At 43.2% G+C, this 24,663-nt stretch overlaps 1 long non-coding RNA gene across 5 annotated transcripts; it reads right to left on the bottom strand.

The window, feature by feature from the left end:
• Positions 1–4,800: 4,800 nt before the first annotated feature.
• Positions 4,801–6,616, bottom strand: LOC127921612 (uncharacterized). Of its 5 annotated transcripts, none has more exons than XR_008109084.1 (3): positions 6,106–6,616; positions 5,735–5,879; positions 4,801–5,697 (listed from the first exon to the last, which is right to left on the bottom strand). It is a non-coding gene; the product is annotated as an uncharacterized LOC127921612 (long non-coding RNA). The 5 variants fall into 5 exon arrangements; XR_008109082.1 differs by having other exon boundaries at positions 6,069–6,616; XR_008109085.1 differs by having other exon boundaries at positions 5,735–5,850; positions 6,032–6,616.
• Between the last annotated feature and the right edge of the window lie 18,047 nt (positions 6,617–24,663).

The raw sequence follows: 24,663 nt of genomic DNA on the forward strand, positions 1-24,663 counted from the left end.
AACGTTAAGCCTATGGGAGGGGCCGGTCAAGAATATTTGATGAAGTGTTCTGTCACCATCGTCATCAGATATGTCTAGTCATTCCACTCTAAAACAATTTCTTCTGCAAGATGCATATTTGCATCATATCTTATGTCACCATGCCAACCAGACCATAGCAACGTGCAATTTCCCTGGGTCCCAGACAGTATGGTCCAATTAGAACAGTGATTGTCTTGGGGGATTAAAGCAAACCATGACATGTATTCACCTAGACTTGTCTTGAATGCTGGTACCATGAGTTGATATGAATCAGAAAGAGCCTTTGGTCATAGAATTGATCCTCAAAAGACTTCATTTTGATCACCGGTTAAGCCAGGCCCAAAGGCTACCTGTTTAACCGATGTGAGCGTTCTCCTGCCCAGAGGCCCAGGCTTTTGTGATACTGTCAATTAGAAGCTTATTTCTGTAGCACATGCTCCACGGTTCGAGTCCCCAATGCAGCTTCCACGCTGCCTGCTATACTGGTGTCAGCAGTGGGATTTGTCGTTCTCTTACACATCGGAGAAGCTGCTCTGTACGCGAGGTGGACACTTCACGATAGAGTGAATACTGACTGCCCACAGACTGTGAGGAAGGATAGTCCGTGGTGATGATTTCATCATCCTAACCCTAGCAACACCATAAGAGTTGTTAACTCATGTAGAAAACTAATATTGCATCGTTTGCTCGTTTGACTCCAGACTCAGATTTAGGCAACATGTGAGGATTACAGTGTGAATCATACATCAACAAGAGGCCTACAGACTGACTATTCACTCACTAGGCCCAACAAAGATTCTACACTGAGAGCAGTTTTAAATAAGTCATAAGTGTGATCCAAATCTTCCAATTGGCGGAAGTCTTTCCCACATGTGGGTTCCTGTCAAAAACACTTCCCATTCACTTTACGCCTGTTGCGCAATACAGCATAACAGATGGTTGTGCATTCATTAGTTATTACTCAATAATTGTTTTGAGTGTTTTAGCTCCAACAACAGATATTGTATATGAATATTTCTGACTATTGCACCCATAGAGATCCTATAATTCATGAATTATATCATCTCTATGGTTGTACCTGACTGTAGTTGTTGTCAAGTGATCCTGCTTCCTTATGTTTAAGAAGAGGATCATAGCTCTTTAGTATTAATAGAATGATCCCTTGGAGCATACACTTTACTCTGACATTTATGTTTTATGTTGTGCACAGTTGGTAGCATCATGACTCATGATCATGATAAAAACTGCCATGGCCCCAAGACAAGGGGCTCCTGATGTGGATATTCACTTTCAGTGAATGCCATTGATGCCAATACCCACGGCAGGTAGCCTAGCGGTTAGAGCGTTGGGACAGTGACTGAAAGGTCACTAGTGGAGCAAACAAGGGGGGGAAAAAATCAATCGGTGCCCTTGTGCAAGACATTTAACCCTAATGGCTGGCTGTGACACCATTATCCGAGGGTGTCTCAGGGGGCGTTTGAATTTGAAAAATAAAACACATTTCCTGAAACAGGACAAAAATAAGCACCGACCAAATCATTTATTTGTATGATACAAATCATTACTGGTGCCCATTAATCAATTGTAGAGAATCAGAGAAGTGTTGGAGACTTGCCTAGTTAAATAAAGGTTCAATAAAAGTAAATAAATACCAGGACCCCTTCAGTGTTTAATAAGTCTATTTATTATTTCAAAGTCACAAAATAGAGCTTTATTCAAGTGTATTGTATATCATGTTATTGAGTTAAGTAAATTTGATCTTTACAATTCCTGGGTAGTGTTCATTACGGCATACAACAGAAAACGTTTCAAAATGTTTTGACACGGAAAACGGAAATCAGAGTTTCCTATTGATCAAGTCCAGGTTGTCCCTCCCTGTTTCAGTCCATTAAGTTGAGAACATTTTATCTTTAAAACTCATGGGTAGTGTTCATTAGTGCATGCAACAAAATGTTTTGACACATTAAAAAACAGAAATCGTGTGACACTTCTGGTATGCTATTTACCACATTGTCTCAGCAGATAGTCTTCATAGACAACCTCTCATAAGTAAATAGGGTAATAAACCCGCTGTTCAAGTCCCCCTATTGCTCATCTTGATGTTGTTTATTTATTTTTCATTTATACAGGTAAGGCACTTAAGAACATATCATTTTCACAATGAAAAAGTTGTAGCTTTTCTATTGTAAATCAGGTACAGCATTCGAACAGATGACAATAGTTTCAAAACACAACCTATATAGAAAGGGATATTAAATATTGCCACATTCAAGTGCTAATCGGAACTAGGAAACTCTGACTTGCTAACTGGTTATAGTTATACACGTGCCGCTATCAACCAGTTAGTTAAAATAACTTTTACTTAAGCAATTTTTTTTTGTAGTAAACAACGTTTGTTAAATAGGTTCATAACCATTAAGCACAGCGTTGTCATTAGTTGGGGTTATATCCTTCCTGTTTGGCCCTGTCCGGGGGAGTCCTCGGATGGGGCCACAGTGTCTCCTGACCCCTCCTGTCTCAGCCTCCAGTATTTATGCTGCAGTAGTTTATGTGTCGGGGCTAGGGTCAGTTTGTTATATCTGGAGTACTTCTCCTGTCCTATTCGGTGTCCTGTGTGAATCTAAGTGTGCGTTCTCTAACATGCCCCAGGACTACCTGACATGATGACTCCTTGCTGTCCCCAGTCCACCTGGCCAATCAAGGACCATGTCCCAGGACTACCTGACATGAGGACTCCTTGCTGTCCCCAGTCCACCTGGCCATGCTCCTGCTCCAGTTTCAACTGTTCTGCCTTACTATTATTCAACCATGCTGGTCATTTATGAACATTTGAACATCTTGGCCACGTTCTGTTATAATCTCCACCCGGCACAGCCAGAAGAGGACTGGCCACCCCACATATGCTCTCTAATTCTCTCTTTGTTTTCTCTCTCGGAGGACCTGAGCCCTAGGACCGTGCCCCAGGACTACCTGACATGATGGCTCCTTGCTGTCCCCAGTCCACCTGACTGTGCTGCTGCTCAGTTTCAACTGTTCTGCCTTATTATTATTCGACCATGCTGGTCATTTATGAACATTTGAACATCTTGGTCATGTTCTGTTATAATCTCTACCCGGCACAGCCAGAAGAGGACTGGCCACCCCACAAGCCCGGTTCCTCTCTGAGGTTTCTTCCTAGGTTTTGGCCTTTCTAGGGTAGCCATTACCTGGGTGGGTGTCCATTTGAGATATTACGAAGGGCTATATAAATAAATTTGATTTGATTTGACAGTTAGCAAGTCGGAAATTTCAGAGTTTCCTAGTTCCGACTTAGACATAACAGTATCCAATCCATTGTGTCGTAGTCAATGCATGACATTCACTCCTCTGGGCAAAAACAAGTGGAATCAATGTTGTTTCCACATCATTTCAACAACAAAATTCCAATGTGACAACATTGAATCAATGTGGAAAACTGATAGAACTTTTTTCACCCATTTTGTTTTACCTTAATCCAAAGACATGGCCATTTTTGTTGTTATTGAATTAACGTTAGTTCACAACTCAACCAAATGAAAACAAGGCGTTGAACTGATGTATGTGCACAGTGGGATGGCCATGGGTGGGTGTCCATTTTGCTTTAATAAATGTGAATTTCAGAGTAGGCTAGGCCTGTAATATTAGTGGGATTTTAAGCAACATGAAAAAAAAGTTTGACAAAAAGGAAGTAATGTGTATAAAAAAACTAATTGATTTTGTGTAATTTGGAGAACAAATGTGGTATATGTTGGGTGAATGAAAAAACAAGTTTGATAATGCATCAATACCCATATAAATGAAGGAGGTCTTGTAAATGCTATTCCAAATGTCTCAGTTCTATCGAAGCATAGTATTTCTGGCAACTGCTCACACTACTGATACCTGGTACAGGTAACTCACACTACCTATCAAGTTAGAAGTGTATTCATAGGCCCGCTTTGTTCCCAACACAGTGACACTGACCTGGATGAGAGGGAGAGGGAAATACACACAGGGTAGTTAGTGCAAATGCATTCAAGTCGAACATTTACGTTTCACCGCGACTATGCATTATTAACAAAAGAGACTTGAAAAGGGGAAGAGATAAGCGAGGTAAGTTTTGAAGCAAATTATGTATCGCAAAAGGATAACGCCAAGACACTCAAATACGACTGCTTCAGTGGTGACGTGATTTTCAGTCGTACTTACGGAACTATGATAAAATTGAGGTTTTATTCCAAGTATTTTGACATCCACATTTTAGCTGAGTGGATGAAAGTTCAAGCGTCAGTGGGTGGAGCTTACAATGGGATTCCCAAACACAATATTGCTAGTTCGAATCCCGGTGTGGTTTAATTTGTTTTCTAATCTTACTCCAACCCTTAACCTGGTTTCTAATTTTTTCTTACCCAAACTTGATCCAACCCATATAACCTTACCCAATTGTAATTACTTGTCTAAACTTATAACATTTATTGCCTAAACTCAACCAATCACAAGATGGAAAATTCCAATCTGCAACATTTTATAGAAAAAGAGTATTCACCTAAATGGGAGGACCCATGACATAACCTCTGACCCGCCAATGAGCTCGTACCCCCATGGACGATTCTGGTCATTGTTGGTTGCACACACAAATGCTGTGGAAAAGCACATACCTGGAAACATAGAAGTGAACACATGATTAGTGATGGTGCCTTGGAGTCTGGGGGATCTGACAAGATCCACCACATTTAAAGGTTGAGAGCTCTCTTCATCTTCGAGAGGAAACTATTTCCCTTGTACAGTATGTTTCCTAAAATCCCCTCACCTGGAAGTCTAATGGTACCAATATACAGCACCTTCCAGCTGTTAGTTCCATTCAAACCTTCCATTCCAACCTCCCATCATCCCAACCTTCAAACCTTCCGGTCAGTTCCATTCCAACCTTCCAGTCAGTTTCATTCCAACCTTCAGTTCCACTCAAACCTTCCATTTCAACCTTCTAACATCCCAACATTCTAACCTTCCAACATCCCAACCTTCCCGTCAGATCCATTCCAACCCTCCATTCCAATCTTCCAACACTCCGACCTTCTAACATCCCCCCCTGTAGTTGTGACAGAGAGGAAGTTCCAACCTGACAACCCTTTGCACTGTAACACAACATACTCAAGAAGCACTGTTAATACCACTGGCACAAAAAAAGCCCAGGCATTTCTGGATCCATGGCTAAATGACTTGGTTTTAGGAAGGCAGCAGTGATGCACTTAGCCATCCACTGCCATATTATCACCGTATGCTCAGAGTAGTATCAGACTATTTCACATGAACTGTCTGCACAGCCACAAAATAAACTAGGTTACATTTTATATTTTAAAGAACAGATGCAAAAACCTACCCATCCATCTCATCAACTATAAAGCTGTTCTCCAACTTTTTCTCTCCTCCCATTGGCTTCCTCTTTCTCCTGATCAGGAGGGATAAAGGGAGCAGATAAATTGGGAGCTGCAGTGATTGTGACTCACAACTAATGAACCATTATGAGGAGCATGTTGAAGCACCATTAGGAGAAATGCCTTCTGACTGGAGAACCAGGGCCAGTCGGGCAGAGAGGCATAAGAATACATGAGTGCTCATCAGATGGCAAATTGCTATACCCGGGCTCTACCTCTCACACAGTCAATACCCAGGCTCTACCTCTCACACCACCGCACCGTCAATACCCAGGCTCTACCTCTCACACAGTCAATACCCAGGCTCTACCTCTCACACAGTCAATACCCAGGCTCTACCTCTCACACAGTCAATACCCAGGCTCTACCTCTCACACAGTCAATACCCAGGCTCTACCTCTCACACAGTCAATACCCAGGCTCTACCTACCTCTCACACCACCGCACCGTCAATACCCAGGCTCTACCTCTCACACCACCGCACGGTCAATACCCAGGCTCTACCTCTCACACCACCGCACGGTCAATACCCAGGCTCTACCTCTCACACCACCGCACGGTCAATACCCAGGCTCTACCTCTCACACCACCGCACCGTCAATACCCAGGCTCTACCTCTCACACCACCGCACCGTCAATACCCAGGCTCTACCTCTCACACCACCGCACCGTCAATACCCAGGCTCTACCTCTCACACCACCGCACCGTCAATACCCAGGCTCTACCTCTCACACCACCGCACCGTCAATACCCAGGCTCTACCTCTCACACCACCGCACCGTCAATACCCAGGCTCTACCTCTCACACAGTCAATACCCAGGCTCTACCTCTCACACCACCGCACCGTCAATTGATTATTTAACCACACAACCATATACAAATGGGACTGTGGTGTTTCAGACCAATTGAAGGCATCTGACTCAGTCACAGGCTGTGTCCTAAATGGCAGTATTTACCCTACATAGTGCACTACTTCTGATCAGAGTCATGGCCAAAAGTTGTTTCTAAAGTTTAATGACCTGCATTAACAGTTCAGACCGATGCCGACTTCCTGGCAACAAGGTGTAAATTTAAAAGAATGTCTCGACAGAAAGCAGCCAATGGCAAAATACCTCTTCCAGCATCAGGACCACCCTTAGCGGAGTTGGAAACAACCGGATGCATCCGGTTTTCAGGAAACAGCTAATTCAACCAAGCTTCCTTTCCCACTGAAAGCCGGATGTGGGAACTCCGCTCAGATGTCTTTTTACGCCTGTCTTTAATAACAACCGAGGTTAATAACCTAACGTAGCAGGCGTAAAAAGACCCCTGAGTCCATTTTTTTTCAGGGAAAAAGAAAGTTAAGTTGAAAATACTGTATCCCTGAAAACTGTAAACATTCACTTTCTTGGGATGCGGGGAGAGTGCATTGGGACAGATATGGTCTGTTAGCTGGCATGATTGAGAAAAAATGCCTCATTCACTGTTTGGGAGCCAGCTGTTTAAGACAATATCGAACAGATAAAGGCCTTCATCACCTTGCTTTATTATACAACGGAGAAAGAGAGAGCGAGAGAGAGAGAGAGAACCACTTGAACCCTAGGAACACTGGTCCAGACTGCAGAGTTGGCATAATCAATATTTACCCAATAACAACTCTAATAGAAAGACAATGTAGCTATTGTCATTGGTGAGGGAACATGACTGTGACTTTAGAGCACATCATCTCATTGAGGGCTGGCAAGGGGCCACACCAGAGCACATCATCTCATTGAGGGCTGGCAAGGGGCCACACCAGAGCACTTCATCTCATTGAGGGCTGGCAAGGGGCCACACCAGAGCACATCATCTAATTGAGGGCTGGCAAGGGGCCACACCAGAGCACATCATCTCATTGAGGGCTGGCAAGGGGCCACACCAGAGCACATCATCTCATTGAGGGCTGGCAAGGGGCCACACCAGAGCACATCATCTCATTGAGGGCTGGCAAGGGGCCACACCAGAGCACATCATCTCATTGAGGGCTGGCAAGGGGCCACACCAGAGCACATCATCTCATTGAGGGCTGGCAAGGGGCCACACCAGAGCACATCATCTCATTGAATGCTGGCAAGGGGCCACACCAGAGCACATCATCTCATTCAGGGCTGGCAAGGGGCCACACCAGAGCACATCATCTCATTGAGGGCTGGCAAGGGGCCACACCAGAGCACATCATCTCATTGAGGGCTGGCAAGGGGCCACACCAGAGCACATCATCTCATTGAGGGCTGGCAAGGGGCCACACCAGAGCACTTGAATTAATATTTTATTTTTGGTTGACAGGCTATTTTTTGTAACACTAAAGGAGAGAGAATCCTTACTTAAGCCTCCACACTACAGACAACCAGGCTATAATCTAGCCTATCACATAGACTTCAAAACCCTGACTAGAATGCTTCCTCTCTCTGCTGTTAGAGGAGATAACATATGCAGGGTCTTAATTTGAACCAGTTTGTTACAGCAGGAAAATAATCCTGCAGCAACTGGAAATGTGAATTATGTAGAAGTAAATTAATGGACATTTTTGTAGGGGTTGATTCATTTTTCATAAGGGAAAATCAAACTTCAAAAGCCTTTTAAACTTCAAATACACTACAAGTTAAAAATGTCTTGCATTGCAGGAAATCTATCTTGCAACAGAGTGATCAAATTAAGATCGCAGCCAGAAGATGTAATTGTCATGACTCATGCCAGTCGCTGTCTCTGTTTAACACTTTGTGGGAGCTCCCACACTTCTCTTTCTGCTGCTCTCGCCCAACCTGTGGCCCATGACCAGGGGATGATGACACGTCCCTTTGCTGGACGAGCGGGTACAGCAAGGGGCCCAGGAAGGAGGGCGAATAGGCATCCGAGTTTGTTTAATCACCACTGTCATTATTAGCTCGAGGGTGATAGCACCAGCTCTACAGTCTGAGAGACACTAAAGGAGAGATAGTTCGGGAATGGCTGTATGCCAGAGGAGGCTGGTGGGAGGAGCTATAGGAAGACGGGCTCATTGTATTGGCTGGAATGGAATAATGGAACGGTATCAAACACATCAAACATATGGAAACTAACATGATTGACTGTTACATGTATTAATTCCAGGCACTATAATGAGCCTTTCCTCCTATAGCTCCTCCCACCAGCCACCACTGCTGTGTGCATACTGTGTATCTGTGGGAATGCTACAGCAGGCCGACTTCTTTTTGAGCAGTGAAGAAAAGAGACAATTGGCTTGATATTAGTGTGATGTATTTTTATTATCACTTGGCACAGGATCACACAAAGGCCCTTCCTCTCCATTTCCCTCCCCTTTCAGATTATTATATAAAGGGCTCACGAAAAGTTAATACGCAACTTATTCCAGACCCTTTGTTTCTTAACGCAGATGCCTTGGACTTCTTCCGATGCACCAAAGCCACTCTGTAAGGAAATGGAGTCATATCTGGGGAAACACCAACACCACAAACCACTGTTACATTGAACAATACCATCTTTAACAAGCTAAAGGATGTGTTCCAAATGTCCCCTTATTCCCTATATAGTGCACTACTTTGGACCTGTGGGCCCTATGTCGCACGTAGCAACACGCCAATGTTAAGTGCGGCAAGCGTTGACTTTCCAATGCTAATTTGCCTCCTCCGAATGGCTTTGCTGACAGTCAGTGATGAACTTAATCCACTTGTCTCCCGACACAGAGGATTTAGGGCATGCTCTGTTGTCTATCACAGCAGTACAAAGACATCTGTGAATTGGAGACTCATCTTGCTGTCAGGCAGACACACTAGTGAAACCATGCACACAGTATGAGTTGAATGACTTGTTCTGTTGTGTTCTATGTCCCTTCCAAATAATAAATACTATAATATTTGAGTAATTATTTTTATATGAAATCAATATAGAAATGAAATAACATCTTAAAGGGATACTTGGGGATTTTGGCAATGAAGCCCTTTATCTGCTTCCCCAGAGTCAAATGAACTCATGGAAACTATTTTTATGTCTCTGCATCCAGTGTGAAAGAAGTCGGAGGTAGTTTCATCAGCCAATGCCAACTAGTGTTAGCTCAATGACTGGAAGTCTATGGTATCTGCTAGAATGCTAACTTTAGTGAGAAACTTCCTTCAAACTGCACACAGAGACATAACAAATGGTATCCACGAGTTCATTTGACTCTGGGGAAGTAGATAAAGGGCTTCATTGCCAAAATCCTGAAGTGTCCCTTTAGTAACATATACCATTTAGCGGTTGCTTTTATCCAAAGCAACTTACAACAGTGAGGGCCTTTTTGTATGGGTATGAAACCAAATATGCTGGCATTGCTAGTGCCATTCTCTACCAGCTGAACCACACATCTTCAGGACAGAGGACCAAGTAATGACGCTGTATCAGGACAGGACAGAACACTACTGGTCTGGAATCATCACATCTGAGAGCTGATGCACACACTCCTCAACACCCACACACACAATCCTCAACACAGATACTCAGGGGGCAACATGGTGGCTGGCTGCCTAGGGGAGAGAATGCTGTGCTGGCATAATGGGTCGTGACCTTGGAGTATCCTGTGTATGCACACACACGCTCTAAAGGAGAGGAAGAATAGAGGGAGGTTTGAAAGAGGAGAGGAGTGTGAGAGAGAAAGAGAGAGAGGGAGCAGAGGAAGCTGGCATCAGAGAGCCTGTCTGCCTGGCCTTCCCAGCTTACACAAGAGACTTGATAGATTCTTAACTAGGCTATAGCACATGATGTAAACCCTCATTACATAATGCCCAGTGAACATGTTTTTGGGAGGCAGAACAGTGACATGCAGATCTAGATGGGTCAGAGAGGGGGACAAACCATGTCCCTGTTACAGAGAGATTTAAGCCTAAACATGGACCCCTCTCATTCCCTCCCCCCAAATAATCAAGTAACATCTGGAGAGCTGGAGCAGTGAGATTCCCATAGGAACTCATCTGGGTTTTGAGATAGAGAGAGACAGACACACATAGACACACACAGAAAGACAGACAGAGAAAGGCCGACAGAGAGACAGAGACAGAGAGACAGAGAGACAGAGACAGAGCGACAGAGACAGAGAGACAGAGACAGAGCGACAGAGACAGAGAGACAGAGACGGAGACAGAGAGACAGAGACAGAGAGACAGAGACAGAGAGACAGTCCTCCCTAACAGCCTGATCACAGTGAGAACAGGACATAAACTCTTCCACCTCTGTCTTGACAGCCCTTAAAGATAGATGTGCCTGTCACACCCTGATCTGTTTCACTGTCTTTGTGCTTGTCTCCACCCCCCTCCAGGTGTCGCCCATCTTCCTATTATCCCCTGTGTATTTATACCTGTGTTCTCTGTTGCCAGTTTATCTTGTCTTGTCAGGTCTTACCAGCGTTCATTCCCGCCTTCCTGTTTCTTTTGTTCTGTTTCCTAGTTTTTCCCGGTTCTGACCATTCTGCCTGCCGTCCTGTACCTGCCTGACTCTGACCTTTCTGCCTGTCCTGACCCTGATTCTGCCTGCCGTCCTGTACCTGCCTGACTCTGATCACGAACCTTTGCCTGCCCCGTGTTTGCCTGCCCCACTATTCTTCTTCCTCCTCTGCTTCCCTCTCACCAAACACTTCTGTAATCCTTCTCACAGAGACAGGTTTTCATTAAAGTGTTGTGCAGCCAAGTATGTCCATCCCCGCTGGCCCCTAACCGATCAGCCACGTTCAGCAGAAAGTCCAATTCAATTAGACCATGAAATACAAGCTCTCCCGAAATATATTTATATTTGTATATTTTCAAAATGTAACAAAACCTTTCTTACAATACATAAGAAATACAACCAGTACACAACCTGACCATGACATCATAAAATATGTCACTGCAACTAGTTTTACCTGCTGGGATGCAGTCCTCCTGACCCCCGACCTCCCTGTTTGATGACTTATTCATGTGTGTGTTCACCACCTCCCTTCAACACCTCTATCTAATTCCATCCAAATGCAGGAGACAAAGGCTGTATATCATTACTCTGTCATGGTTTCCTCTTCTCGCCTGCCCTTAATGATCACTGAATCAGATGAAAGCAATGGATAGACTCCCACCCTTTGGCTTTCACCTGGTTCTTATAGATCAGTAGTAATGAAGGGAAGGAGATGAGGAGAGGAAGCAAATGGAGCTTTCTTGTGAAGGGAGTAACTACCTATCCAACTCATCCACCGATATCCCAGTGAGGTTATCAGTGATTGTTAAAGTATCAGAGATGACAAGTAAACTCAACTTTCAATCTCCCCTAAAATAAACTCATTGTCATTTTGTGGCAGTCATTGACATTGTCACTCTACCTCTGCATTTCCACCACTCTCCTCTCTCACAGTACAGCAGTAGTAGTATGTATTGTTAGCTCCCAGTCATGGACTGAATTGTATACCAACGATCTAAACTACACTTCCATTTCACAACAACAATACATGGGGTGGAAGATTTAATGCAGCCAGATGAGAGAGGTACAGTGAGATCTGTCCAGTACTCTGTGTCCTCAAAAGTCACTGGTCTCCACATCAGGTACAGATGTAGGGCAGCAACAGGAAATGTGATTACATATGTGAATTTTAATAGATTTGTGTAGGGGATGATAGGTTTTTCATTGGGGCAAATTGAGTCTGGCATTGCTAAATTGAATTTTAGAAGCCTTTTTAAAACTCAAAAACAGCACAAGTTTGCATTTTGTGCTGTGCATGAAAATGGTCAGCAACAAAAGAGTTATCAAATTAAGATCCTACATCTGTGTAGATAGAATCTGTGGGGCCACTGTGACCCTTGGCTGGCCCTGGGCCATGCAGGCTACCTACTCCCTCTGGCTCATATTTCGCCAACCGTCATACAAAAATGAATATGACCCCCAATAGGCAATCATCCAATTTTATCTTCATTCTAGTCTATCGCTCATTTTGAAGTCCTCCAGACTCACTGTTGTGATACTGAACGTTATGTGGTTCGACTTCCCTTAATCACATTTTTGGAAAGCTTAACAAGACAAAAAACTAAAATATCATTGCTTTCAATTGGCAGTAGCTGATTGGTGGAGGCAGAACATAAAGGAAATAGCAGCTCCCTAGATGTATGTTTCAAGGTTTCAGCATGGCCCGCTTCAAATCGCATGGGATTTGTTTTCTCTGTATTTGCGTTCCAAATGCTTCTTACAGATCAGTGGTAATGAAGGTAAGGAGATGAGGTATGGCAACTGCTCGGCATCTGACCGTAAGGCACTACAGAGGGTAGTGCGTACAGACCAGTACATCACTGGGGCCAAGCTTCCTGCAATCCAGGACCTATATACTAGGCAGTGTCATAGACTGTTTTCTCTGCTACCACACGACAAGCGGTACCGGAGCACCAAGCTTTGGACCAAAAGGCTCTCAAGCCATAAGACTGCTGAACAACTAATCAAATGGCCACCGGACTATTACATTGACCCCCACCCCCTCCATTTGATTTGAACACTGCTGCTACTCGCTGTTTATCATCTATGCATAGTCACTTCACCCCTACCTACATGTACAAATGACCTCAACTAGCCTGTACCCCTGCACACTAACTCGGTACTAGTACCCCTGTATATAGCCTCCACACTAACTCGGTACTAGTACCCCTGTATATAGCCTCCCACTAACTCGGTACTAGTACCCCTTGTATATAGCCTCCACACTAACTCGGTACTAGTACCCCTGTATATAGCCTCCACACTAACTCGGTACTAGTACCCCTGTATATAGCCTCCATTTTGTAATTGTGTTACTTTTTATATTTTTTACTTTAGTTTTTTTGTAAATATTTTCTTAACTCCTTGAACTGCACTGTTGGCTGTACCCCTTGTATATAGCCTCACGGTAAGGTTGTTGTTCGCATGTGACAAATAAAGTTTGATTTGAAATGGCACCCATTCCCTACATAGTGCATTACGTTTGACCAATCCTGAGGTAGAAGGGAGACAGACATGCTAGTCTTTAATCCTGAGGTAAAAGAAAAGAGACAGACATGCTAGTCTTTAATCCAGGGTAAAAAGAAAAGAGACAGAAATGCTAGTCTTTAATCCAGAGGTAAAAAAGAAAAGAGACAGACATGCTAGTCTTTAATCCTGAGGAAAAAAGAAAAGGTAAGTACAGACATGCTAGTCTTTAATCCAGGGGTAAAAAGAAAGAGACAGACATGCTAGTCTTTAATCCTGAGGTAAAAGAAAAGTACAGACCCTAGTATATAAAAGAAAAGAGACAGACTGAACTTTAATCCGACATGCTAGTCTTTAACTGGGGTAGAAAAGAGACAGACATGCTAGTCTTTAGCCTCAGACATGCTAGTCTTTAATCCAGGGGTACTAGAGACAGACCTAGTCTTTAATCCAGGGGTAGAGACAGACATGCTAGTCTTTAATCCTGGGGTAAAATATAGACAGACATGTTAGTCTTTAACCAGGGGTAAAAGAAAAGAGACAGACATGCTACCCCCTGGGGTAAAAATATAGACAGACATGCTAGTTTTTTGAAGAGAGACATGTTAGTCTTTTTATACATGCTTTTTACTTTAGTTTTTTGACAGACATAGTCTTTTCAGGGGTAAAAAGAAAAGAGACAACATGCTAGTCTTTAACTAAAAAGAAAAGACAGACATGCTAGGCTTTAATGTGGGCTAAAAAGAAAAGAGACAGACATGATAGTCTTTAATCCTGGGGTAAAAGAAAAGAGACAGACATGCTAGTCTTTAATCCAGGGGTAAAAAAAAAGACAGACATGCTAGTCTTTAATCCAGGGGTAAAAAGAAAAGACAGACATGATAGTCTTTAATCCTGGGGTAAAAAGAAAAGAGACAGACATGCATTAACGTTTGAGTCTTTAATCCTGGGGTAAAAAGAAAAGACAGACATGCTAGTCTTTAATCCTGAGGTAAAAGAAAAGAGACAGACATGCTAGTCTTTAATCCAGGGGTAAAAAGAAAAAGACAGACATGCTAGTCTTTAATCCAGGGTAAAAGAAAAGAGACAGACATGCTAGTCTTTAATCCTGGGGTAAAAAGAAAAGAGACAGACATGCTAGTCTTTAATCCTGGGGTAAAAAGAAAAGAGACAGACATGCTAGTCTTTAATCCTGACAGGTCCTGGGGAAAAGAGACAGACATGCTAGTCTTTAATCCTGGGGTAAAAGAAAAGAGACAGACATGCTAGTCTTTAATCCAGGGGTAAAGGAGACAGACATGCTAGTCTTTAAAAGAAAAGAGACAGACATGCTAGTCTTTAATCCTGGGGTAAAAAAAGAGACAGACATGCTACTCTTTAACAGAAAGAGACAGACATGCTAGTCTTTAATCCAGGGGTAAAAAAAGAGACAGACATGCTAGTCTTTAATCCAGGGTAAAAAGAAAAGAGACAGACATGCTAGTCTTTAATCCTGGGGTAAAAAGAAGAGAGACAGACATGCTAGTCTTTAATCCTGGGGTAAAAAAAGAGACAGACATGCTAGTCTTTAATCCTGGGGTAAAAGAAAAGAGACAGACATGCTAGTCTTTAATCCAGGGGTAAAAAAAAGAGAGACATGCTAGTCTTTAATCCAGGGGTAAAAAGAAGAGACAGACATGCTAGTCTTTAATCCAGGGGTAAAAGAAAAGAGACAGACATGCTAGTCTTTAATCCAGGGGTAAAAAGAAAAGAGACAGACATGCTAGTCTTTAATCCAGGGGTAAAAAGAAGAGACAGACATGCTAGTCTTTAATCCAGGGGTAAAAAGAAAAGAGACAGACATGCTAGTCTTTAATCCAGGGGTAAAAAGAAAAGAGACAGACATGCTAGTCTTTAATCCAGGGGTAAAAAGAAAAGAGACAGACATGCTAGTCTTTAATCCAGGGGTAAAAAGAAAAGACAGACATGCTAGTCTTTAATCCAGGGGTAAAAAGAAAAGAGACAGACATGCTAGTCTTTAATCCAGGGGTAAAAAGAAGAGACAGACATGCTAGTCTTTAATCCAAGGGTAAAAAGACAAGAGACAGACATGCTAGTCTTTAATCCTGGGGTAAAAAGAAAAGAGACAGACATGCTAGTCTTTAATCCAGGGATAAGAAGAAAAGTACCACATCGGCTGGTCCGGGCTGGGTGTTGTCTGCCCAGCCATTGTGGTGGAGCAGACGCAGCCTGACATCACTACGTCAGTGGTTTCCCAACTTTCTTTGTGCCATGTGAAATTTTGTTAATGGGCAATTCAACGGTAACAGAATGATGCTCAGATTTTTTACTTTAAAATATATGCCAAACAAAAACCAATGATTGTAAAATTAAACAAACCATACAACTATGCACAAGGATGACTTTAAACAATTTCTGAGTGAAGAATCTCAGCATCATTCTGTTCTGTGGAATTGCCTTCATGTCTTCTTAGTATAACAATTCCACTCTGTTTGTTACATAAAGAGTTGTAATCTGATGAGGTTACAACCAAAATATGACCTCTTGCACATGACATCTTGACCTTGTTATGAAAAAGTCTTTAACCTGGTCTCAGAGCATTCTGTATAATTCTGTATGTAAATTCGCAGGTTAATCTTAGGGGTCGCCCTAACGCAGAATTCTTTGTTTTTCACACAGGAACAAAAGACAAAACACATGCGAAATATATAAAAAGCAGATCTAAAATGCTTTTTCTTGGAATTTCAACTAATTTTGTGCTTCAGTTGAACTTCTCCATTGGGATGAGAACTCCCAAACTGGCATTCTATCAGCAGACAGCACTCTGACTGATGTGTAGCTACTGTTCTCCATCATTCTATCAGCAGACAACACTCTGACTGATGTGTAGCTACTGTTCTCCATCATTCTATCAGCAGACAGCGCTCTGACTGATGTGTAGCTACTGTTCTCCATCATTCTATCAGCAGACAGCACTCTGACTGATGTGTAGCTACTGTTCTCCATCATTCTATCAGCAGACAGCACTGACTGATTTGTAGCTACTGTTCTCCATCATTCTATCAGCAGACAGCACTCTGACTGATGTGTAGCTACTGTTCTCCATCATTCTATCAGCAGACAGCACTCTGACTGATGTGTAGCTCTTTACTATCCTTTAGTGGTGTAGCCAGCTTACTTTTCTCCTGTAAAATACAAGATTAACTTTAAGAAAAACATGAAGAAATGTAGCTGGTTACATTCTTTCTATGATAAACATTCAAAAAAAGACCTTGCTTTTTCATTGTAAGCTAATTTACTTGTGTGGCTGCCAGCCAAATAGTGTTGCATTTCTGTTGTCATCTGATGACAATGAAGCTGTTTTCTGCCGAATGTGTTGCACTAATGTATTTTCTGTGAAGGAAAACTATAGTTGCACGTACCTGATCACTCTGTTGAAGCAAAAAACACAGTTGACTTTCAAAATAAAACACAACCCCTGTCAATACACAGCTGGACTCACCTGCTCCAGCGTTCTCCCGCTATTTATAAACAAACACGTGACTGGCTCAACTGTTCTGGAGACCATGGAGACCAGTGCCTCTCAACTTATAAAGTCTGCTTGTGCCAAGTTAGAATTACAAGGCCCAACCTGGCGGCAACCTGCCAACCTGAGGAATAGGTGTGAAACATGTGTGTTTTACTCTGGGAATAAAACTGAGCATCAGGTGCTAGTTCACCTTCTCAAGGCTAACTCAACTCCCTGGCTGTACCATCAAGAGGCACTATTAGGCAGAGGGATTGAGGCAGGCATGGAGAGACCTCCAAAGCTAGGGGAGTGGAGAGCTCTCCCATTCCAGTGCACTGATAACAAACACTGCTTCCCACACAGCCTAGACTCTCCTCTCTCATCGTTCCGTTGACTCACTCTCCCACATTAATCTCCTTGTACTTCCTCAACTCTGTCAGAAACAATATGGCCTCCTCTCCGATGAGGGCTGTCGATGTGGGCGTCCAGCTTATTCACAATGCAGAGACATCTTGTTCTACCCAGACATGAATTACTGGAAAGATGTGGACGGATGATGACATCATTGTGAATTAGTGATTATGTTTGTGAGCAGGAGGTCATGCAGAGAGAATATGATTTACCTAACTCCGGCTCTGTGTGTTGTGGGGATTGGGGAACACATTTTTCCCCCAATTTGTTTTAGCCAGTAAGGATGCACCACAGGTAGCTCGGGTGCCAGTCTAAGAAATGTTCCCTCTGAAAGGGGTCTGAAAAATACATCTCAGGCCTGCACCAGGCTGCACCACAGGTGTCTCTTAAAACAAAAATTGACAACTGAAAATAACATCATATTTTTGGGAGATTAGAGGCTCTGTCTGACTAGACAACAACAACAACAGCAGCACCATCATGTTCTGGGTCTGAATAAACATCAGAACACACGTTACCGTTACCCCTGCAAGGTAACATCCTCCCATCCACAGCAAATGCAAAGGGATCTGTTCAAAGCAGTCTGCAGCCAAGGGGCGGCTGCTCCTCTCCAGACACAATGGGTAGATGATTGTCTGCAGACTGTGGGACGTCAAGGAGTCCATGAGAGGGAAACGATGGGGAGAAAGTAAAGATGAGAGGAGAACCCACAGCTCGTGACGAGGACCAAAAGACCCCTCAAAAGCTTCTACCCCCAAACCATAAAACTGCTGAACAATTAATCAAATTAAATTTACATTGACCCCCCCCTTCCCTTTTCGTACACTGCTGCTTCTCGCTGTTTATTATCTATGCATAGTCACTTCACCCCCACCTACATATACAAATTACCTCAACTAACCTGTGCCCCCCTACACTGACTCGGTACCGGTGCCCCCTGTATATAGCTCATTATTCATATTGTGTTACTTTTTATTTTACTTTTTATTTTAGTCTACTCAGTCAATATTTTCTTAACTCTTCTTGAACTGCACTGTTGGTTAAGGGCTTGTCAGTAAGCATTTCACGGTAAAGTCTACACTCGTTGTATTCCGCACATGTGACAAATAAAGTTTGATTTGATATCATTTGAGAGGAGGAGAGGAGAACCCACAGCTAGTGATGAGAGGAGGAGAGGAGAACCCACAGCTAGTGATGAGAGGAGGAGAGGAGAACCCACAGCTAGTGATGAGAGGAGGAGAGGAGAACCCACAGCTAGTGATGAGAGGAGGAGAGGAGAACCCACAGCTAGTGATGAGAGGAGGAGAGGAGAACCCACAGCTAGTGATGAGAGGAGGAGAGGAGAACCCACAGCTAGTGATGAGAGGAGGAAAGGAGAACCCACAGCTAGTGATGAGAGGAGGAGAGGAGAACCCACAGCTAGTGATGAGAGGAGGAGAGGAGAACCCACAGCTAGTGATGAGAGGAGGAGAGGAGGAGAGGAGAACCCACAGCTAGTGATGAGAGGAGGAGAGGAGAACCCACAGCTAGTGATGAGAGGAGGAGAGGAGAACCCACAGCTAGTGATGAGAGGAGGAAAGGAGAACCCACAGCTAGTGATGAGAGGAGGAGAGGAGAACCCACAGCTAGTGATGAGAGGAGGAGAGGAGAACCCACAGCTAGTGATGAGAGGAGGAGAGGAGAACCCACAGCTAGTGATGAGAGGAGGAGAGGAGAACCCACAGCTAGTGATGAGAGGAGGAGAGGAGAACCCACAGCTAGTGATGAGAGGATGAGAGGAGAACCCACAGCTAGTGATGAGAGGAGGAGAGGAGAACCCACAGCTAGTGATGAGTTCTCCCGCTGAAAGAAGGAGACGAGATACAGGAAGTGGAAATTCATAAAGAGCAGAGTTGGGGGCTTTCACTGCATCACTACAGGGTAGAACTGGGAGTTATCACTGCATCACTACAGGGTACAACTGGGGGTTATCACTGCATCACTACAGGGTAGACCTGGGGGTTATCATTACATCACTACAGGGTATAGCTGGGGGTTATTACTGCATCACTACAGGGTAGAACTGGGAGTTATCACTGCATCACTACAGGGTAGACCTGAGGGTTATCATTACATCACTACAGGGTATAGCTGGGGGTTATTACTGCATCACTACAGGGTAGAACTGGGAGTTATCACTGCATCACTACAGGGTATAACTGGGGGTTACCACTGCATCACTGCAGGGTAGAGCTGGGGTTATCACTGCATCACTACAGGGTAGATCTGGGGGTTATTACTGCATCACTACAGGGTAGAACTGGGAGTTATCACTGCATCACTACAGGGTATAACTGAACTGGGGGTTATCATTACATCACTACAGGGTATAACTGGGGGTTTTCACTGCATCACTGCAGGGTAGAGCTGGGGTTATCACTGCATCACTACAGGGTAAAGCTGGGGACTTTCACTGCATCACTACAGGGTAGAGCTGTGGGTTATCACTGCATCACTACAGGGTAGAGCTGTGGGTTATCACTGCATCACTACAGGACAGAGCTGGGGTTATCACTGCATCACTACAGGGTAGAACTGGGGGTTATCATTACATCACTACAGGGTTGAGCTGGGGGTTATCATTACATCACTACAGGGTAGAACTGGGGGTTATCACTGCATCACTACAGGGTAGCACTGGGGGTTATCATTACATCACTGCAGGGTTGAGCTGGGGGTTATCACTGCATCACTACATGGGAAATAGATTGGCCTCCTCCTAGCATGTTTCCACCTTTGGGGACCCAGGACAGAGTCAAATGATGAGGGAGGAAGGGAGCAGTCAGGCTGTTGGTTGGTTGTCAGCGTGAGAAAAAGCTACGTGGATCAATGGTTGGACAATGTCATGAACCCTACTACCCAGTCACTGTATCCTGGTGGCCAGATCTGCTTTAGCCAACTCCTCTGTTTGTCACAGCAACACACTCAAAAGAGGAGGTTGGCTAAAGCACAAACAGATCTGGCAACAAGGCTAACTGCATGATGGATAACTGTTGGGAAACAGGGCCATGCCTCCCAATATGCCTGCCAATACACACACACACATTTAGGGAAAAAAGTATTTGATCCCCTGCTGATTTTGTACGTTTTCCCACCGACAAAGAAATTATCAGTCTATAATTGAAATGGCAGGTTTATTTGAACAGCGAGAGACAGAATAACAAAAAAATCCTGAAAAACGCATGTGAAAAATGTTATAAATTGATTTGCATTTTAATGAGGGAAATGAGGGATTTTGTCCCACTCCTCTTGCAGATCTTCTCAAAGTCATTCAGTTTTCGAGGCTGACGTTTGACAACTCAAACCTTCAGCTCCCTCCACATATTTTCTATTTTCCAGGACCTTAATGTGCTTCTTCTTGAGCCACTTCTTTGTTGCCTTGGCCGTGTGTTTTGGGTCATTGTCATGCTGGAATACACATCCATGACCCATTTTCAATGCCCTGGCTGAGGGAAGAAGGTTCTCACACAAGATTTGACGGTACATGGCCCCGTCCATCGTCCCTTTGATGCGGTGAAGTTGTCCTGTCCCCTTAGCAGAAAAACACCCCAAAGCATAATGTTTCCACCTCCATGTTTGACGGTGGGGATGGTGTTCTTGGGGTCATAGGAAGCATTCCTCCTCCTCCAAACACGGCGAGTTGAGTTGATGACAAAGAGCTCCATTTTGGTCTCCTCTGACCACAACACTTTCACCCAGCTGTCCTCTGAATCATTCAGATGTTCATTGGCAAACTTCAGATGGGCATGTATATGTGCTTTCTTGAGCAGGGGGACCTTGCGGGCGCTGCAGGATTTCAGTCCTTCACGGCGTGGTGTGTTACCAATTGTTTTCTTGGTGACTGTGGTCCCAGCTGCCTTGAGATCATTGACAAGATCCTCCCATGTAGTTCTGGGCTGATTCCTCACCGTTCTCATGATCATTGCAACTCCATGAGGTGAGATCTTGCATGGAGCCCCAGGCCGAGGGAGATTGACAGTTATTTTGTGTTCCTTTCATTTGCGAATAATCGCACAAACTGTTGTCACCTTCTCACCAAGCTGCTTGGCGATGGTCTTGTAGCCCATTCCAGCCTTGTGTAGGTCTACAATCTTGTCCCTGACATCCTTAGAGAGCTCTTTGGTCTTGGCCATGGTGGAGAGTTTGGAATCTGATTGATTGATTGCTTCTGTGGACAGGTGTCTTTTATACAGGTAACAAGCTGAGGTTAGGAGCACTCCCTTTAACAGTGTGCTCCTAATCTCAGCTCGTTACCTGTATAAAAGACATCTGGGAGCCAGGAATCTGATTGAGAGGGGGTCAAATACTTATTTCCCTCATTAAAATGCAAATCAATTTATAACATTTTTTTGTTGTTATTCTGTCTCTCACTGTTCAAATAAACCTACCATTAAAATTACAGACTGATCATTTCTTTGTCAGTGGGCAAACGTACAAAATCAGCAGGGGATCAAATACTTTTTTACCTCACTGTATATAGCATTGGAACATTTTACTCCATAGAAATTCAATTCCTAGAAGGGACATAGCACCCCAGACCACCCATTGCCCACCCACGGAGTTATATTTCTATGGTTGACTCATCCTCTCGAATCAGGTGTGTTACTGCAGGGCTGGACCAGGGAACCAAACCCTACTGTACACAGACAGGGGTGGATGGGTTGCAACCATCCTCCTCCATGTCAGAGCAGACCAGCAAGGAAGCTGTAATAGTCTTCATTATGTGTGTGCACAGTGTTAGTACACTACCCAGTGTGTATGGAGTGTTAGTACACTAGCCAGTGTGTATGGATAGTGTTAGTACACTACCCAGTGTGTATGGATAGTGTTAGTACACTACCCAGTGTGTATGGATAGTGTTAGTACACTACCCAGTGTGTATGGAGTGTTAGTACACTACCCAGTGTGTGTGTATGGTTAGTGTGCGTGTGTGAGTGCGTGGAGTGGATGTTCCTTCCATTCCAAGACGGAGCTGCAATATGGTGAGTTTTTAGAACGTATCGATTCACTTCCCCCAATTACAGCAACACAAAGCTATGCCTCAATCTCAGCAATTGGTTTCTCAGTTTCTACAATGGTAGAAAATCATGTTTAAATCAGTGACAACCATTTCATTGTGCACAGTTCAACAATCAACAGTAATTATTAGTAAATGTCACTGGTTAAAGTGTCACAGATCCCTCTAGAACTTTCATTACACACACCTGTCCCCTATTCCCACTGATTAGTACTTGTATAAGTGTGCTCTTTGGTTTCCATTGGGCTGTCCATTATTGTTCCCATGTCTGCTGATGGTGTGAGTACCTATGCATTGGTGCAGTTGTTATGCTGCATGCTTTATATTTTGTGTATTACAGGTATCGCCCCGTGGCGTTCAGCAAGGTTTACCCTCGCTCTTTTGGTTGGGTACAGCCCAGTGTTTTTGTATATGTGTTTGTTTTGGGTGTATTAAAAACCCCTATTGTGTATTCCTCCGTCTGTCTCCAAAATCCTTTATACCAGCGTGACACAAAGTAGTCAAAGACAAAGCATTTTCAAAATGCCCAAACCCCTAATGGGGTAAAATAAATCAACTAAATGTAATGTAACTAAAAGACACTGGTGTAACTGGGTTGAAGTTAGGGTCTCCTGCATGCCACAAGACTGAGAAAAAACCTAAGCATTAGCTTGGGCATTAGTCTTCAGATCTTAGGCAAGGCATCACTGGGGTGTCAGGTAACCTAAGATGATTAACATCAGGTAACCTAAGATGATTAACATCAGGTAACCTAAGATGATTAACATCAGGTAACCTAAGATGATAACATCAGGTAACCTAAGATGATTAACATCAGGTAACCTAAGATGATTAACATCAGGTAACCTAAGATGATTAACATCAGGTAACCTAAGATGATTAACATCAGGTAACCTAAGATGATTAACATCAGGTAACCTAAGATGATTAACATCAGGTAACCTAAGATGATTAACATCAGGTAACCTAAGATGATAACATCAGGTAACCTAAGATGATTAACATCAGGTAACCTAAGATGATTAACATCAGGTAACCTAAGATGATTAACATCAGGTAACCTGAGATGATTAACATCAGGTAACCTAAGATGATTAACATCAGGTAACCTGAGATGATTAACATCAGGTAACCTAAGATGATTAACATCAGGTAACCTAAGATGATTAACATCAGGTAACCTAAGATGATTAACATCAGGTAACCTGAGATGATAACATCAGGTAACCTAAGATGATAACATCAGGTAACCTAAGATGACAACATCAGGTAACCTAAGATGATTAACATCAGGTAACCTGAGATGATTAACATCAGGTAACCTAAGATGGCTAACATCAGGTAACCTGAGATGATTAACATCAGGTAACCTAAGATGGCTAACATCAGGTAACCTGAGATGATTAACATCAGGTAACCTAAGATGATTAACATCAGGTAACCTAAGATGATTAACATCAGGTAACCTGAGATGATTAACATCAGGTAACCTAAGATGGCTAACATCAGGTAACCTAAGATGATAACATCAGGTAACCTAAGATGATTAACATCAGGTAACCTGAGATGATAACATCAGGTAACCTAAGATGGCTAACATCAGGTAACCTAAGATGACAACATCAGGTAACCTAAGATGATTAACATCAGGTAACCTAAGATGCTAACATCAGGTAACCTAAGATGACAACATCAGGTAACCTAAGATGATTAACATCAGGTAACCTAAGATGACTAACATCAGGTAACCTAAGATGACAACATCAGGTAACCTAAGATGGCTAACATCAGGTAACCTGAGATGATTAACATCAGGTAACCTAAGATGGCTAACATCAGGTAACCTGAGATGATTAACATCAGGTAACCTAAGATGATTAACATCAGGTAACCTAAGATGATTAACATCAGGTAACCTGAGATGATTAACATCAGGTAACCTAAGATGGCTAACATCAGGTAACCTGAGATGATTAACATCAGGTAACCTAAGATGATTAACATCAGGTAACCTGAGATGATTAACATCAGGTAACCTAAGATGATTAACATCAGGTAACCTAAGATGATTAACATCAGGTAACCTAAGATGACAACATCAGGTAACCTAAGATGATTAACATCAGGTAACCTAAGATGACAACATCAGGTAACCTAAGATGATAACATCAGGTAACCTAAGATGATTAACATCAGGTAACCTAAGATGATTAACATCAGGTAACCTAAGATGGCTAACATCAGGTAACCTAAGATGACAACATCAGGTAACCTAAGATGACAACATCAGGTAACCTA

Source organism: Oncorhynchus keta, unplaced genomic scaffold (assembly GCF_023373465.1).
Source record: "Oncorhynchus keta strain PuntledgeMale-10-30-2019 unplaced genomic scaffold, Oket_V2 Un_contig_22762_pilon_pilon, whole genome shotgun sequence".
Classification (NCBI taxonomy): domain Eukaryota; kingdom Metazoa; phylum Chordata; class Actinopteri; order Salmoniformes; family Salmonidae; genus Oncorhynchus; species Oncorhynchus keta.